The sequence below is a fragment of the Saimiri boliviensis genome, chromosome 2, assembly GCF_048565385.1.
Source record: "Saimiri boliviensis isolate mSaiBol1 chromosome 2, mSaiBol1.pri, whole genome shotgun sequence".
Lineage (NCBI taxonomy): Eukaryota > Metazoa > Chordata > Mammalia > Primates > Cebidae > Saimiri > Saimiri boliviensis.
Window position 1 is genome coordinate 194,303,053 of NC_133450.1, and position 17,739 is coordinate 194,320,791.

The 17,739-nt window shown below is 37.4% G+C and overlaps 1 protein-coding gene across 3 annotated transcripts in view; it reads left to right on the plus strand.

Annotated features, from left to right (window-relative positions):
* The window catches only part of PLPPR1 (phospholipid phosphatase related 1), a 464,080-nt gene that overhangs the window by 290,101 nt on the left and 156,240 nt on the right, over window positions 1-17,739 (plus strand). The gene's annotated exons all lie outside the window — the stretch shown is intronic.

A 17,739-nucleotide genomic window follows, 5' to 3' on the forward strand; every position in this document is an offset into this window, starting at 1 on the left:
GTCCCTCTGACTTGAATAACATAACAAATGTCCCTTTTAAACCACTTCAGTGAATCCCAGGCTCAAACAAGAGCTTCTATCTACCTCTCCACCCTGCTCATCTCAAAAATACAAAGTCTAGATTGAAGCCAGCTCTTGCATCATTCTTGTATTAGTCTGTTCTCACATTGCTGATGAAGACATATCTGAGACTGAGTAATTTACAAAGGAAAAGGGTTTAATTGATTCACAGTTCCACATGGCTGGAGAGGCCTCAGAATCAAAGGCAAAAGAGGAGCAAAGTCACATCTTACGTGGTGGCAGGTAAGAGAGCTTATGTAGGGGAATTCTCCTTTATAAAACCCTAAGATCTCATGAGACTTATTCACTATACAGGAACAGCACAGGAAAGACCTGCCCCATGACTCAATTACCTGCCACCAGGTCCCTCCTACAACACATGGGAATTATGGGAGCTACAATTCAAGATGAGATGTGAATGGGGACACAGCCAAACCATATAAATTCTAATTCTGACCTAGATGACAGTGGCACCTAATAAGTCTTCCTCCAGTGGATACCCACCACCATTCCTCTTGCATTCTCTTAGCCGTAGTTGATAAAGGAACTCTAACATCCTTAACTTGTGTTCAACAACTCAGTCCCATCTGCAGTGCTACTTTCCTTGGTGTCTTTTATGTGCTAGCCAAACTTGACTAACCCTAATTTCATGCCATAGATACAGTATGGCACGTTCTGTTCCATACTTTGCTCATTCCATTCCTTATTCCCTCTCTTTTCTCCTAGGCTTCTCCGTAACTAACCTGTCCTCACAGGCCTAGCTCAACTATCATCTATGGAAAAATTCTACTTCCTATGAATTCTCATTCTCTGTGTTATTTTAAAAATAGAGTCTGCATTTCCATCTGCATTTACTCTTGCTAGGTTGTAAGCTACCTGCTGTCAATGACTGCTTAACTCATATTTGCAAGACTCAAAGCATAAGATAAGGACTTGTACCCAAAAGGTACTTAAAGCATTATTGGATTGGTGGGTAAATGGATAAAGCAGAACCTTTTTCTCAATACTCTTCTTCAAAATAGTTTAGTAAAAGGCATTATGACACTAGGAACACTAAAAGCTTTCTAAAATATGGGACATTTTACAATAGACTTTAACATACTCCAAGTTCATCTTAAACCTTATTAATGGACATTTTTCATTGAAAGAGTGTGAGAGAACAGAACAAAACAATTCTTGACCTTTTACGTAGTCAGCCCTACAACCTGGATCATAATAGCAATGTAATAGGGGTTTATTGTTGTTGATAACATCAGTTGCTTCTTTATGTTTGAAGTTTTATAACCAAAGCAAGAAGTAAGATTACAAATACTTAAGTATTTTTAAAGAATTATATTCATTACCTTTAAGCTGAGAGCAATGACAACATATTCTTGGCCTATTTTCTCCCAGACTTTAAACCAACTACACTTTAAACCAAGTACAACTTTTGCTGGGGACTTTCCCAATGTCTCATCCCTTTTGGAGTGAGTGAGTGTATGTGTGTGTGTGTGTTACACAATGCAATTACTACAATACGTGTGTGTGTTACACAATAGAATTACACAATACAATACGTGTGTGTGTTACGCAATACAATTACACAATACAATACGTGTGTGTATGAGTGTGTGTGACAATATGTGTGTGTTACACAATACAATATGTGTGTGTGCAAGTGTGTGTGTCTTACACAATACAATACGTGTATATGTGTGTGTTACACAATACAATACGTGTGTGTGTGTTACACAATACAATACACGTGTGTGTGCGAGTGTGTGTGTGCGCGTGCTTCAGTTCTTGCTCCATTGCTTTAAGGTCTCAGTTTAACTGGGCATCAAAACCTCATTTTCTCCCGGCTTTTGATTTTATTGAAGGAAACATTAACTTGCTACTTTCTCATTAAGCAAATCTCTTTGTGCCCTTCTTCTTTTTGCAGCTATTTTTTTCTAGTGGAAAATTAGAGGTAAACAAGGACAATTTTAAGAAGAAATTAGGGCAATGCTCTTTAGTATGGGGATGGTGATTTCCTACTTAGCAGTTCTCCTGATGGTAGACCGTAAGGTAATTCAGGATACTCCCTATCCATGAGTTTATTTTGACATTATCATGCTTTCTGCTTTCTTCTCAACTGCTTCAGGTCACCTGCTGAGTTTTGTGGTTGGCATCATTCTTATTCTTACTGTTGTCTTAAAAAGACTAGTCTTTAACTCAGATGAATTACTTTTTTAGATGAACTTGGACTTAACAAAAAATTTTACTTTTTGTTACATGTAATCAAGGTATACATTTTTAAAAAAAAATCTAAAGTGATTTTTTTCATAATAATAACCCAGATGTAGAATTCAGTAAAATAATCTCTCCTTTCAATTTTACATTTGGAAATGTGTTCTGATTTACATTTTTATGTCTAGGACTTCCAAATACTTTATTTTTCACTGTTCTTAGGGTCCAAGGTAGAGTGAGTTCTATCTTGTTGGAATACGTGGATATGATTGACCTGAGATCTAGATTAAGACCATCTTGTTGACTTCATTCAAGACCCAGTGAGGATTGACCTAAGACCTAAGAGTGGATCTGGAGCTTAAGAAAACTAATCTAGGGCTAAGTTAGAATCAAATGATGGAGCTGAGTAGCTGAGACACGTTGTTTATATTAACATTTACTGTGTACCTACTATGTGCCAACCACTGTATGAAGTGCTAAGGTTACTGTACTGACCAAGACCTGGCCTCATGGAGCAAAGTTGACAGTGCAGAAAAGTAAAGATATGAAGTAATTACACAATACATACTGTTTTAGTCTGCTCTCACACTGCTAATAAAGATACCAGAGACTAGGTAATTTATAAAGGAAAGCAGTTTAATGAACTCACAGTTCCACATTGCTGGAGAGGCCTTATAATCATGGTAGAAATTAAAGAGGAAGCAAGACACATCTTACATGGCAGCAGACAAGAGATAACGTGTGTAGGAGAACTCCTTTTTATAAAACCGTCAGATCTTTATATATTTATTTACTATCATGAGAACAGCATGATAAAGACCCACCCTCATGATTCAATTACCTCCCACCAGGCCCCTCCCATGACACATGGGATTCTGGGAGCTATAATCCAAGACGAGATTTAGGTGAGGACACAGCTAGACCATTTCACATACTAGGAAGAAGTATGATGAAAGTGTGTAATAGACCTAAAGTAGTCTGAGAGGGTGAGAAAGCATTCCCACTGAAAATGGCATTTAGGCCAGACACAGTGACTCATGCTGTAATCTCAGCACTTTAGGAGGCCGAGGTCGAGGATCACTTGAGTCCAGGGATTTAAGACCAGCCTGGGCAATGCAGTGAGACTCCATCTTTACAAAAAATTTTTTAAAAGGATAGTTAAGCATGGTGGCATGTGCCTGTAATCTCAGCTACTGGGGAGGTTGAGGTGGGAGGATCACTTGAGCCAGGAAGGTCAAGGGTATGGCAGGTTATGATTCCATCACTGGACTCCAACCTGGGTGACAGAGAAAGATCCTGTCTCTTAAAGAAAAAAAAGGAAAGAAAAGAAAATGGCATTTAATTGCAGATCTGAAGGACAGACAGACATTTTCCTAGGCAAACATAGAGGGGTAAGAGTGTTCTAGGCCAGGGGTCCCCAACTCCAAGACAGCAATGACTGTCTTGTAGACTTTCCATTCAGGCACAGAACTGAATTGTGAACCAGACGTATGAGTGTAAGGATTCAGACAGGTGAATAGGGCAGTTGAGTCCTGGTCACTCACTTGAGGTCCAGTAGGGACCCAGGCTTGGAGAGAGAATGAGGTATTTGTGATACACCAGATTTAAGCCATGGGAACAAAGCTGAAGGACTGGTCTTATGGACAAGGACAGTGTACTGTGAGAGCCTGGGGAAACCTGGAACTACCCTGGGTCTAAAAAGCCACTTAAGAATAATATGGGGGCCCAGGTGTCCTCACAGCATTCCTGAATCTGAGTAGTTTGCAAAGATTTGACTCAATTCCAGATTCCCCTGGATTGTAGTTCTTCCATGCTTTGTATCTCATTGCCTTAGTTGGGGATAGCTCAAGGGCAGGACTGTGGATCTAGCTGTGAGAAACTGGAGTGGAGAGACTGTAGAGAAGGGCAGTGCCAATGCCACCCTCCTGTTGTGTCGGGGTCTTCACATTGTCATCCTTCACAAGCTTTGCAACTCTCTAAAGGTGAACGAAGTATTTCTCTTGAAAGCTCAAGTAGTGTATTACTAAACCCCACACCATCTATTGGTGAAATCTATTTTGCACTCACCTACAATCTCATTGGATTTGTTCCTATCCCTTCATGTCTTTGTTCTTTAAAAAATAGACTGTTTCTAGCTTTGAGAATTAAGTGCAAATTAATTTTAAAATTAAATTTGATCTTAGGGATCATGTACTGAACAGAAATGATCCAGAATAGGGAGGGGTAGCTCAGTACCACTGAGGAAGTGAATGCCTATTTAACATGTGTCAAAGAGGAGCTCCCTTTTGGGATCATGGCTTGCTCTGGATACCAGGGAATATGATGAAGTATAACTCTCACAGCTCAATCTTTCTTATCTTTTAATTTTTCCTTTTCTACTCCAACCCTCTTACCTCCAATTAAGATTTAGTGTTATGTAGAGATATGCCACCCCCACTTAATTCTAGCCATAATCTCATTTTATTGTGAACCAATCTAATTTTGAGGAACTTCTAGGGAATTTCACCATGTGAAATGTTATAAAACTCCTATTAGAGATGCCTTCAACTTGACCTGGGCCATGGATTGTGCTGTCACATGTACTTGCTAGGAGATTCCAACACCAGGGAAAAAGCATACCATAATACCACTCAGTAGTGCAAAGACTGGCTATAACATGTTAAGATGTCTTTTGCAAAACAAGAGATATCTCAATGAGAACTCAGCATTTGGTAACAGACACCCTAAAGGGGAAAGCAAAAACAGAAAACATGCTGCAAGGAGTACTTTTCAATGTCACTTAATGGTCCCTGGATGAGAAATGTTTTCATGCTGAATTATTCAATCAAAACCTAAGTACAACTGATATCCGATGAGTTAGTTAGGAGGGTTTTTGTTTGTTTGTTTGTTTGAGACGGAGTCTTGCTCTGTCACCAGCCTGGAGTGCAGTGGCGCAATCTCGGCTCACTGCAACCTCCGCCTCCTGGGTTCAAGCGATTCTTCCAACTCAGCCTACCGAGTAGCTGGGACCACAGGCGCGTGCCACCACACCCGGCTAATTTTTGTATTTTTAGTTGAGATGGGATTTCGTCATGGCCAGGATGGTCTAGATCTCTTGACCTCGTGATCTGCCCACCTCGGTCTCCCAAAGTGTTGGGATTACAGGCATGAGCCACCATGCACGGCTGGTTAGGAGGTTTTCTACTTTGGTTGGTGGGAAGAGAAAGTGTTCTTGGCCCTGTGTAAAAACTCTGATTATTACTTATTCTAATCTTAGAGGGTTTTTCCCTGGGCCTTGGGTAGTTTCCACCCATGCATGTGTTCATCGGTACGCTGCTGAAGACTCAAGGTCCCTCTGCAAACTCCCAAGTGCTGTCTCAGTGCAGCGCTCTCCTCTCCCTGGAACTCTGCCTTGTGAAACTGAGACGCTATGGCCTCTCTGCTTTCCCAGCAATTTGTGCCCCAGCTCAGGGGGATCACTGGCAACCTGCCTGGATTCCCCTTGTTGTGTCGTTACCTAGAGACTCTCCAGGCTGTAAGCTAGGGCAATCATGGGGCTCACCTCTGCTTGTTCCCATCTTTCAGGGATCATTGCACTTTATTGCCTCATGTCCAAGGTCTTGAATACCATTGTCTCATTTATTTTTGTCTGCATTTCTTAGTTGTTTCAGGCATGAAATCCAGTTCTACTTACTTTATCTTGGCTGGAAGCAAAATCCCTCTAGAGCTATTTTAAGGTTGTTAAGATTGTTTTCAGTGCTCACTTTTTGAGGTCCCAGTCCGTAGGATAACAAACCCGTAAAGAATAATCTACATCTAGGAGTAAACTTTTATTTTATGGTAAAGTGAAATGAAAAGATTTTCACTATTCTTTTAAAATCCTTTTCTTGAGTCACTAATTTAATATACAGTTATTTATAGTTTCTCTGCAAAGGATTTTTTAAAATTAAGAGTACCTTCCTTACAAGTCATTTTTATATTAATGAAATTGTTATGAAGACTAAGTTTAATAGTTAATGAAATTGCTAGAGTTTACCTTTTCAGGCATATTCTTACATATTTATTCATTTGGTTTTACATATTTTTGATGCCTTTAAAAAATTTCTTCTGTATTTTCATGGGCTCTTAAATAGCTCACCAGCTCTAGCAGTTGGGCCTATAGTACCTAGTGCATAAAACAGCCCCGCTTTCTTCTGGAGTTGAGTGTTTTAACATCACCCATAGCCTCTGGACTTGAGAAGCCCTTTGTTTCCAATACAATAAGACACAGAGGTAATTTTCAGATTTCCCTCTGTTAGGTATTAGACAGGAATATGGTTGTCCCTTGGCTAAAACTATGACCTTTAATTTAGGTAAAGCAGTTTCTTCACCAGCTCAAAAATTCTCATTCTAGGGGCTCTGCTCTCAATCCTTCTAAATTAGTAGTTCTTCATCATTGGTAGCCTCCATGCCTTTTTCCTCACTCCCCTTGAAGAGGACATGTGGCCACATCTGCAGAAATGTTAAGTTTTCACCCTTGAGTGGCAAAGAGAGAATTGCTACTATTGCCATTTTGTGGACAGGGGCCAGCAATATTACTAAACATCCAGCAATGTTCAGCAGAGCACTTCACAACAAAGAATTATCTGGCCTGAAAGATCAGCAGTGACAGAATTGAGAAACACTGTTCCAGCCTGGGCAACATGGTGAGACCCTGTTTCCACAGAAACTTTAAAAATTAGCTGGACATGGTGGCATGTGCTCTAGTTCCAGCTGCCCAGGAGGCTGAGGTGGGAGGATTGGTTGTGCCAGGGAGATATCAAGGATATCAAGGCTGCAGTGAGCTGTGATGGCATCATGGCATTCCAGCCTGGGTAACAGAGTGAGATCCTGTCAGAAAAAAAAAGAAAAGAAAAGAAAAGAAAAGACACCACTCAAAAATCAATGGAGGCTCAAAGTGCAGAATTCTTGGGCATACTTTGAAGGGTACAATATTTGGTGAGCTTGTTGTTGCCTAGTTTTTTAGATTTTTATTTTAGTGAAATCTATTAAGTCATTCTAATTTTGAACAGAATCATCATGACATTTAAAAAAGATTAATTGAACATATCCTCTATACAAAGAGCAATTTGTAGCTTTCTTAAAATGGTAAGTGCTGGGCTATTGTGAATGACCACAGGCTGTGACTTGACCACTAGCAATTTAACTGACATCAAGGCTGGGCAGAGAGGTCCACTAAGTCATGGAGACCTTTCTGAAGGGCATTTTTGTTTTTTGCACGTTCCCTGACTGATCACATGGATCTGACTTTGCATCGTTTAGAAATGAAAGAGGTTTTTTTTCCCCTCCTGCTATCGCCATACTCCATCATCATCCATTTTCTGTACCATAGACACAGATACTTTGTAAAGGGTAATCATTTTTATTTGTCACAAGTTACCTGGGAATGATTATATTTCTCATAAATAAGAGGAAAGAAATTGTGTAGAAAATTCCATGGGAGCACGTAAGAGAACATTGAATCTTTTATTGAAATTTATATTCCAAAGAAGTCTGATTCATAATATATTTACATGCACAGAAATGATGAGCTTTATTTGACTTAATTAGCAAGGAACATCAGTGTCTGTCAATATTGATTCTTTTTTTTTTTTTTTACTTGTATATCCCTATCTGATGTGGAAATAACCAATTCTGTGATTCTTATTCTTGAAGTATTCTGAGAGTTTGTGTATAATGGGCTTCAAGTACATAAACAAATGTTGATAGCATCTATAGCTCTTCCTTGAACTTCATACATTTGACCTGGTATTGTTTTTAGAGTTTCACAAACATGTTAGGCTGATTCCTATCTTTGAAAACCTTCACTCCTGCTGTTCCTTTTAGCTGAAATGCCTCTCTATCCTTTGTCTGATAAGGAACACTTACACTATTTTAATCAACTTAGACAAGCTGTCTCTTCTAACAAACCTTTACTTAACATTTATTCCAGCTAGGGCTGCATTATTATTTCATGAGCTCTAAGCAGTTTTGTGGGCACCTTTCTTCATGAAAAAAAATTAAAATTTGTATTTTACAATTGAATTGGCATAAAACTGAATATATTAATATTATATATTAAAACATTTTTGTCTACCTAAAAGTTACCTTTTCTTCTGATTTTAAAAGAAATTAAAACATTTTCATAGACTGCTAAAAAGTGTTGTGGGTTCTAGGCACTGTCTACTTTGCCTAATATATAACACATCTCTTATCTGCAAGGTTAGAATTGATTATTCTTTGGCGCCATCATTATTTATTTTATGTGAATACCTATGATACATTGTTATATTGTTTATATATTTGTTTTTCAGTCTCTTCTTGATATCTGTTGGCCCCTAGAATACAGGGTATTTGACTAGTTTATTGCTTCCAGTCATACATAATGGGATACCTGGCATGATTTAAGGATAAGCAAATGAATAAATTATGTGGCTTGTTCTGGTAATTTGAAACTTAGTCATCAAGAAACTCAAATTCGTGAGAACACAGCAAGGCTGGACTAAATGAGAATCTTGGTGGCTGCCATATGTGGCAGTTCTTCAGAAAGAGTCACGATGACTTTTGCTTTGAGAAGATAAAGTAAGACTTACTTTTCCCTATTCCTTTCACTAAATGCAAGTAGAAAGCTTGGAGGAAAAGCCAGACTGGCTAAGGACTTTAGAACCCAAGAAACAACATAGTAGTGAGTTCTCAGGATTTTCTTTTTGCCTCAAGTATCTCAGACCTGATATTGGAGAAGCTGGCAGCCACAGATGTAATAAAAGCAGACAAATTAATACCCCAAGAAATGCCTGCTTGTTCTAGCTAAAGGGCCTGGAAAAGGGTAGCCTGACAAGCCAGACAACTTTCAGATATAAACCCTCTTGACCCCAGTCAAACACCACAGAAAAAAACTGAGGCCCTACCTCCAGCTCTGCTAGAAAAGACTGAATTGAGTGCTTAGATATCCACCCTTGCCAGGATATGAGGAAGCTCCCAAAACTCTTGCTGGGGTCAGGACAGAGAAGGCCAAGTGGGAAGCCAGAAGTCAGTATCTTCCCCCCTATGATGTTAAGAGAGAATATGTGGGAAACCAGGATTCCTACTCCAACAGGCAGTAATGAGGCATTCCTTCCCATTCCTCACTGGGGTGGTATCAGAGGAAAGTCAGAAATTTTACTACCAATAGCAATGCCACCTTCTTGCAGTATCTGTGGAGGCCACCCAGGGGCAGTAATGAGGTACCTCTGTCTCCACCAAGGTGGTATCAGTGGAGGCCTAGTGGGAATGTTGAACTCCATTTCTGCTAAGCAATAACAAGGCGCCACTCCCTAACCATGTATTATGTGAGGCCAGGTGGAAAACCTAGACTTCACACACACAATAACAAAGTGACATTCCTCCCCCACCCACTTGAGCAGTGTCAGGGGAATGACATTAAACACAAGATCAGAAGAAAATTCTGAGGCTTATAATATCCTAAGGTTTTAACAAAGAATCACATTTCATACCAAGAATCAAAAATATCCTAAACTAATTATGAAAACATAATCAAAAGACACCAATGCCAGGATAACATAGATGTTAAAATTATCTGAAAAGGATCATAGAACGACCATCATACAAATGCTTCAGTGGAAAATTACAAATATCTTTGAAACAAGTGAAAAAAACAGTCTCAGCAAAGAAAGTTTTAATTACTGTAACTTTGTAATATATTTTGAAATCAGGAAGTTTGATGCCTCCAGCTTTTTTCTTTTGTTCAAGATTACTTTGGTGATTTGGGGTCTTTTTTGGTTCCATAGGAATTTTAGGACTTTTTTTCTATTTCTGTGAAAAATGCTGTTGGAATTTTGATAGGAATTGCATTGAATCTGTAGATCATTTTTTGTAGTCTGGACATTTTAACAATATTACTACAATCCATGAACATGGGATGCCTTTTTTTTTTTTTTTTTTTTTTTTTTTTTTTTTTTTTTTTTTTTTTGGTGTCCTCTTCAATTTCTTTCATCAACATGTACTGGTTTCAATATACAGATATTTTGCCTCTTTAGTTAAATTTAAGTATTGTATTCTTTTCAATGCTATTGTGAATTGGCTTGTTTTCATCATTTCTTTTTTAGATAGTTAATTCTTAGGGTATAGAAATAAAACTAAGGTATGTTTTGTATGGTTAGAATTTTACTAAGGGTATTTGTTGTTGTTGTTTGGTGAGGTGAAATGAATGAGAATCTTGCACTATACTAGATTTTGCTGAATAATTCTTCAAAATGGTTGTTCCAAATAGCACTTCTTTCACCTGTGTAAAAGATCATTTGCTGCTCCATATGGCCAACCTGTGATGCTATTAGAGTTTTACCATTTTCCAGTTTCCTGGGTGTGAAACAAAAAATATTATTTTAGTTTTTATAACCTATTAATGAAGTTGTAAATATTTTCATGTTAGTCATCCATATTTCTTCTTTAAATTGACTATATCCATTTTTCTATTAAGTTGTATCATTTATATAATTTCTATAGTCTTTTAGTTAATAATTATTAACTTTAAAGTTAATAATTCCCAACATTAACTTTATTTTAACATTGATTTGTATTTTTTACATTGTAAATTGCTTTTAAAAATTTGGATTGGTGGCCGGGCGCAGTGGCTCACACCTGTAATCCCAGCACTTTGCGAAGCTGAGGCAGGTGGATCATGAGGTCAAGAGATCGAGACCATCCTGGCCAACATGGTGAAACCCTGTCTCTACTAAAAATACAAAAATTAGACAGGCATTTGGCACACACCTGTAGTCCCAGCTACTCGGGAGGCTGAGGCAGAAGAATCGCTTGAATCCGGGAGGTGGAGGTTGCAGTGAGCCAAGATTGTGCCAGTGCACTCCAGCCTGGTGACAGAGCAAGACTCCGTCTCAAAAAAAAAAAAAAAAAAAAATTGGATTGGTATAAGAATAGTAAGGTAATCAGTATCTGTATTAAATAATCTTTGAAATTGAAGTTTAACAAGGAAAATTTCTAAGTAAAAATGGCTAAATAGTAAAATATAAATCTAAAATACATCATTAATGTTGATGGACCTCTCTGAGTGGTCAAAAACTGTGAAGATATTTGTATCCCATATGAGTACTCACCAACAAGTGACCTCAGCAGAAGAGAATTTTAAGATCGCATGGATATGATGACCTGTGACCTGTGGATACCAGTCAGCCTCTTTCCCTAGCCACTCCTATCATTGCCCAGTGGGCCCATGAACAGAGTGGCCATGGTGGCAGTGATGAAGGTTACACATGGGGTCAGCAACATTGACTTCCACTCACCAAGGCTGACCTGGATACTGGCACTGGTGAGTGCCCAACTTGCCAGCAGCAGAGACCAACACTGAGCCCTGGATGTGGCATTGTTCCTTGGGGTGATCAGCCATCTACCTGGTGGCAGGTTGATTATATTGGACCTCTTCCATCATGGAAAGGGCAGAGATTTGACCTCACTGAAATAGACACTTACTCTGGATATGGGTTTGCCTATCCTGCATGCAATGCTTCTGCTAAGACTACCATCAGTGGGCTTACGGAATGTCTTATGTACCATCATGGTATTCCACACAGCATTGCCTCTGACCAAGGCACTAGTTTTGTAGCTAAAGAAGTGCAGCACTGGGCTCATGCCCATGGAATTCACTGGTTTTACCATGTTCCCCATCATCCTGAAGCAGCTGGATTGATAGGATGGTGGAATGGACTTTTGTAATCACAATTACAATGACAATTTGGTGACAATACTTTGCAGAACTGGGGCAGAGTTCCCCAGAAGGCCATGTATGCTCTGAATCAGTGTCCAATGTATGGTACTGTTTGTCCCATAGCCAGGATTCATGGGTCTAGCAATCGAGGGGTAGAAGTGGAAGTGGCACCACTCACCATCACCCCTAGCAATCTACTAGCAAAATTTTTGCTTCCTGTTCCTGTGACATTATGTTCTGTTAGCCTAGAGGTCTTAGTTCCAGGGGAAGGAACACTGCCACCAGGAGACACAACAATGACTCCATTAAACTGGAAGTTATGATTGTCACTTGGACACTTTGGGCTTCTCCTACATTTAAGTCAACAGGCTAAGAAGGGAGTTACAGTATTGGCTGGGGCAATTGGCTTGGACTGTCAAAATGAAATCAATCTGCTGCTCCACAATAGAGGTAAGGAAGAGCATGCATGGAATACAGGAGATTCATTAGAGTGTCTCTTAGTATTGCCTTGCCCTGTGATTAAGGTCAATGGGAAACTACAACAACCTAATCCATGGAATACAGGAAATCCATTAGAGTGTCTCTTAGTATTACTATGCCCTGAGATCAAGGTCAGTGGGAAACTACAACACATCAATCCAGACAGGACTACAAATGGCCCAGACCCTTCAGGAAAAAAGGTTTGGGTCGCTCCACAGGAAAAAAACCATGACCTGCTAAGGTGCTTGCTGAAGGCAAAGGGAATACAGAATGAGTAGTAGAAGAAGATCATCATCAATACCAGATACAACCATGTGACCAGCTCCAGAAATGAGGACTGTAATTGCCAGGAATATTCCTTCTTTTGTTAAAAACATGTTTGTGCATGTATACACTTGTACTAAAAAAAATCTTCATTTTATTTCCTTTTTTCTTTATCATGTAACATGAGCTTTCTTGACTTCATATCAGCATTTAAGTATTGTTAACTTTATGTAATTTGGGTTGGGGATTGGTGCATTTCCTGTTGTATGAAGGATAGTTGTATTATGTTAGACATAATTATGACCTTATTATTGTCTTTATTTGAAGATTATGTATAATCTCAGGAGATGTGTATGGGTTTAAGTTGACAAGGGATGGACTTGTGATAATTAATACTGAATGTCAACTTGATTGAAGGAGGCAAAATATTAATCCTGGGTATGTATGTGAGGGCATTGCTAAAGGATATTAACATTTGAGTCAGTGGGCTGGAGAAGGCAAACCCACTGTTAATCTAATCAAACCCATCTAATCAGCTGCCAGCAAATATAAAGCAGGCAGAAAAACTTGAAAAGGTTAGACTGGCCTAGCCTCCCAGCCTGTATCTTTTTCCCATGTGGGATACTTCGTGCCCTGGAACATCAGACTCCAAGTTATTCGGTTTTGAAACTCAGACTGGCTCTCCTTGCTCCTCAGCCTGCAAACAGCCTATTGTGGGACCTTGTGATCATGTGGGTTAATACTTAATAAACTCCCATATATATATAAAATTAATTCTGCTTGATTATGTCCCTGTAGAAAATCCTGAACTAAAACAGTTAAGAAAATTTTTTAAATGTCCATACTACCCAAAGAGGTCTATAGATTCAGTAAAATCCCTATCAAAATAAAAAGTTATAAAATTTATATTGAACCACAAAAGATTTCAAATAGTCAAAGGAATCAAGAAAAAAAGAATAAAACTGAAGACATTACACTACCTAACTTCAAAATCTATTACAAAGCTATAGTGAACAAAAACAACATAGTCCTGGCATAAAAAGTAGACATTTTGACCAATGGAACAGTATAGAGAGCCCAGAAATAAGCCCATATATTTGTGGTCAATTGATTTTCAACAGAGGTGCCAAGGAAGAACTAGTATAGAAAGAATAGTCTCTTCAACAAATAGTGTTGGGAAAACTGGATCTACATGAGCAAAGAATGAAATTGGGGTCTTATTTCACATCATTAACAAAAATTAAAGTGAATTAAATACTTAAACATAAGACCTGGCACTGTAAAAGTACTAGAAGAAAACAGGGGAAATTCTTCACAGCGTTGGTCTGGACAAAGGTGTTTTTAGATATGACCCCAAAAGCACAAGCGCAGCAAAATATAAATGGGATTACATCAAACAGAAAAGCTCTGCACAACAAAGGAAACAGAAGAGTTAAGAGACAACCTGTTGATTGGGAGAAACTGTTTTCAAACATAAATCTGATGAGGGGCTAATATTTAAAATATATAAAGAACTCAATAGCAATAAAACAACCCAACCAAAAAAAATGGGCAAAGAACCTACATAGACACTCTCAAAAGTGGACATACAAATGGCCAACAGATAGATATATGAGTATGTATATACTCATCACAGATCATCAGGAAAATACAAATTAAAATCGCAATGAGATATTACTTCATACCTGTTAGAATGGCTATTATAAAAAAGATGAAAGATAATAGTGAGGGTATGGAGAAAAAAATGCTCATGCACTGTTGATGAGAATTTAAATGAATATATTCATTCTGGAAAACAGTATGGAGGCTCCTCAGAAAACTAAATATAGAATTTATATTATCCAGTAATCCTGCTTCTGAGTATATATCCAAAGGAATTGAAATCAGTATACCAAAAATATATCTCTCTGTTCATTGCAGCATTATTCACAATAGCCAAGATATTGAAACTACCTAGGTGTCAATCATCAATGAATGGATAAAGAAAATTTGGTATGTGTGTGTATATATATACATATACACACAAACACATATATATAGATATATCTAATATTGTAATGGAATACTATTTGGCCTTAAAAAAGGCGGGGAATAAACAACATGGATGAACCTGGAGAGCATGATAAAATAGGCTAGGAACAGAAAGACAAACACTGCATAATTTTGCTTACATGTGGAATTTTAAAAAGTTGAAATCATAGAAATAGCAAGTAGAATGATGGTTACCAGTAGCTGGAAGAGGGGGATGGATGGAAAAAGGGGAGAAGTTGATTGAAGGGTGAAAAATTTCAGTTAGGAAAAATAAGCTTTAATGATTTATTGCACAGAATGGTGGTTATAATAAATGATGCATTCTATATTTCAAAATTTCTACAAAATTGGACTTTAAATGTTTTTGTAGTAAAAAATAAGTATATGAGATGATATATTTGTTAATGATCCTGATTTAATCATTTTATATTGTAAACATACATAGAAACACCATATTATACCTCATAAATATATATAACTATTGGTCAATTAAAGAAAAAGAAGTGGGAGGCAGCTTAATGTTACATAGGTATGCACATGTCATCGTGGTTTGCTGCCTCCATCCCCACTACACCTACGTTAGGTATTTCTCCTAAAGTTATCCCTCCCCAGCCTCTTCTTTAAGATGGTTAATTTTGTGTTGTGTGAATTTCACCTCAATAAAAAATATGGAAAAAATAAAATTAAAATATAAGCAAAAGACTAGAAGAAAATATTGGAAATATGTATCTGATAAAGATTTGTATATAGAATGTACCAAAAACCTTTACATCTTGAAAATAATAAGATTTTAACCCAACCGCAAAACATTGAAATAATTGAATAGATACTTCACAAAAGAAGATATAAAAATGGCTAAAAACCACATAAAAGATGCTCAACATCGCTTGTTATTAGCGAAATGAAAATTAAAACCACAATGAGATATCATTTCACACCCAGTAGAATGGCTATGATAAAAAAGATAATAAAAATGTCAATGCCAATGTGGAGAAATGGGAACCCTCATACATTGCTGGTGGGAATATAAAATGGCACAACCACTTTGGAAAACATTTTAGTAGTTCTCTTAAAAAATTAAACATAATTTAATGTATGACCCAGCAATCCTCTTAGGTGTCTGTGAGAAATGAAAATATAGGCTGGGCATGGTTGCTCACACCTGTAATCCCAGCACTTTGGGAGGCTGAGGCGGGTGGATCACCAGAGGTCAGGAGTTTGAGACCAACCTGACTAACATGGAGAATTCCCATCTCTACTAAAAATACAAAAATTAGCTGGGTGTGGTGGCATGCACCTGTAATCCCAGCTACTTGGGAGGCTGAAGCAGGAGAATCGCTTGAACCTGAAAGGTGGGGGTTGCAGTGACCAAGATCATGCCATTGTACTCCAGCCTGGGCAACAAGAGTGAAATTCCATCTAAAAAAAAAAAAAGAAGAAGAGAAAAGAAAATGTAAATCCATACAAAGAATCATATACAGATGTTATTAATGTGATTTTCCATAATTAGATACAACCAAATATTGGACATAGTCAAAAATTCAAAACAATCTAAATTTCTACCAGCTGGTAAAGGTGCAATAGCCATACAATGGAATATTATTGGGCAATTAAAAGGAAAAAAATGTTGGAATATGCTACAACATGAATGAATCCAAAAACATTATGCTAAATGAAGGAATGCAGAAATAAGAGGTCATGTGTTATATTATTCTTTTCATTTAAAATATCCAGAAAAGGCAGATCTGTAGAGTCAGAAATTAGATTACCTGGCTTTGGGATATGTTGAAGAAGTTGATGGTGGGAATTAACAGTAAATGGACTTGATCATTCTTTTAGGGGTGATTAAAAAGTTCTAAAACTATTTTATGGAAAGTTGCACAATTTGGCAAGTTTATTTAAAATATTGAATTGTGCACTTTGAGTGAATTGGTATATATAAAATATACCTCGCTATAGTTACTCCCGTGTGTGTGTGTGTGTGTGTGTGTGTGTGTGCGCGCGCGCGCGCGTGTGTGAAGCCATATACATATAAAAAGCTAGGTTACATTTTGGACCAGAAGAATGAAAATGTGAATTTCATATCCTAAAGATTGTCTTATATTCTCCATGTTATGGTTATTCTTTATTAATTGCATGGAGAAGCCATCTAAAACACTAGGTATCTGGTGCCTTTGCTTTTTCTGGTGCTTTGCCCTTCTTGAACATGATTAATATTTAATTTTTCCTTCAGATACGCAGCACTCCATTTGGTTGATGCTAACAGGAAAGTTCATTTATATCATAAATACTAAATAACTTCTAAGGCATTTGGGTTAAGCAAGGGCAAAATTAAAATCACATGGTTGTCCAATGAATTCAGTGTGTTTTCTACATATAGAGTCCTTTCTTATTATGGAAAATATTAGTTTTCCTAAATCCTAAAATAGAATGGTGAAATAACAGATGTAGTATGGGTATTATTTTATAACAGATAATATCCAATTTTAATTGAAAAAAATTAAGTTGCCTAAAAATTTAAATACTATGATTGGCATGGATTTATAAAGCATATAATATTAAATTTTTTATTGACAAGTGAGGATTTGATATCTCAAAAGGGAAAGATATGTATTTTAAAGTTTCATTCTGGAAAAGGGCAGGAAGAAACTTATGAAGGATAGAAATGAAGACATTAACATTAATGTCTGACCTTTAAAAACGTACAGCTGGGCATTCAAATAGACTAGTAGTTCCTATGTTACTTTTCATACTGTAATCAAAATCTACAAGAACTGTTGGTAGGGATGACAAAGGAACAGAACAAATGAAAAATAATAACTTTAAGAGCAGATATCTGAAATGTGCAGTATTGCTTTGGCTAGAGAGTAAAAGATGTAGGATTTTTTAAACTCTGGACTGGAAATTTCATTAAAGCTTAAACATTTCACTGCATTAAGAGGAATCAAAACTAATTGATCTCCTAATACAAGAATATTTTC